Consider the following 1,993-nt stretch of genomic DNA (forward strand, 5'->3'; position numbering starts at 1 on the left):
GTGTGTGTGTGTGTGTGTGTGTGTGTGTGTGTGTGTGTCTTACCTGCCATTGAGCTGACTCAGATTCCTGGTGACCCCTTGCATCAGTGATGTCCACAATGTTTTGTCCTCAACAGCCCTGCTCAGCTCCTGTAGACTCACACCTATGGCTTCTATGGATCAGTCCATCTCATATTTGGTCTCCTCTTTTCCTGTCACCTTCAATTTCCCCCATTATTATTGCCTTATCAAAAGAACCCTGGCTTTTCGTGATAGCCGGAAGGAAGACAGCTTGTTTTGTCATTTTTTACTCCAGCCATGTTTCCCGCTTAGTTTGCTACAGGATCCACTTGTTTTCCTGCTGATGGGAAAGTGCTTTGATATAACTTTTAAATACTAATTTTTTTAATCCACAATGTAAAGGAAAATTAAAACATTTTGTGTTCTAACCATTAGGGAGAAATAACTCAAGATTGCTCCTCTGTGGTAAATAATTTGAAAACTGGGAGGGGGAAAAAAGAAAGAAACAACTATTTCTGGACATTGAACAACAGGCCGTATAGAACTGTAGCCAGAAAAAAAGGGGAACACATAAGGTGAACATAAGGTGAGGCTTACCATTCATTGCCCAGGCTTTCTGCTTGGAGGTGATTTCTGGATTGTGTTACAGGGACAGGAAATACCAATGGAGCCCAGAAATCACATGTGAGGAGAAAGAGACTGGAGTTTGGGAAGGCCAAGGTGGCTAGAATTTAAGGGTAGAGTACTTGAGAGGAGGAGTTCCAGATATCTGCAAAGACCCCTTGTGTCTTTGGCCGAAAACCAGTCTACATTTGCATGGAGGATCTTTCAGGGAAAGAACTAATATTGGGGAATTGTAGGCTAAACAATTCCCAGGATGACACTAAGAGAAACCATTGAGGTTCCCACAAGTCAGAGCAGAGAAAACTTTTGGAAGCAATATTATTATAATATACTAGCAATATACCACTTACAATGATATAAAAACGAGATATTGAGGGATAAATTCTTAGTATTATTATAATATACTAGAGGCCCAGTGCATGAAATTCATGCACAGGGGACATGGGAAGGGCATAGGAGGGTGTGTGGGGGGGGAGGGGGGGTGTCCCTCAGCCCAGCCTGCATCCTCTCCAATCTGGGACCATCTTACTGTGCTTTTCTTTGTCTTTTTTCCTTCACTGGAAACCTGGCTCTCCCCTGAGAACACTATTCCTTGAAACCTTTCAAAGAGTGGCTATATTTTTTCTCACAGCTCTAGAAATACTAGGAACATAGATTGGAGGTTTAGTCTATATATTTAAAGTAATTACTGGTAAAGTAGGATGTATGTCTGCCATTAATTTTAAAAAATTATTTTAGAAGTAAGAAGAGAGAGAAAGAGAAGTCAATGTGAGACATCAATTGGTTGCCTCCTGTTCATGCCTCAACTGGGGATTGAACCCATAACCCGGGTATGTGCCCTGATCAGGATTTAAACCAGCCACATTCTGGTGAATGGGATGACATTTCAACCAAGTGAGCCACACAGGCCAGGGCTGTCTGCCATTAATTTTTATGTAATGTTTTTTTGTTTTTTTAATTTATGTCTTTCTTCCTTTAATACTGTTTCGTTTGTGCTAAATAGAATATTTTCTAGTGTTCATTTTAATTTCCTTATTATTTTTTTACTTTGTTTATGTATTTACTTTTTAGCTATTTTCTTAGTAGTTTCCTTGGATAATACAATTAAAATCTTAATTTGAAACAATATAGTTTGAATAATGCTAATTTTGTTCAAAATAGCTTCATTTCCTTCCCTCTCTTTTGTGCTTACAAATTAATTTTATAAACCTAACAAAAACAGTTTTGTAATTATTGCTCTCTATAGTTTTCTCTTAAGTCAGGAAAAATAATGCAAACAGGAATACATTTTTATTGTTTTATGTATTTATCTATACAGGCAGCTTTGCCAGCCCTCTTTACTTTTTGTGTGGATTCAACTTCCTATTTA

This window comes from Pipistrellus kuhlii, unplaced genomic scaffold (assembly GCF_014108245.1).
Source record: "Pipistrellus kuhlii isolate mPipKuh1 unplaced genomic scaffold, mPipKuh1.p scaffold_m20_p_3, whole genome shotgun sequence".
Classification (NCBI taxonomy): domain Eukaryota; kingdom Metazoa; phylum Chordata; class Mammalia; order Chiroptera; family Vespertilionidae; genus Pipistrellus; species Pipistrellus kuhlii.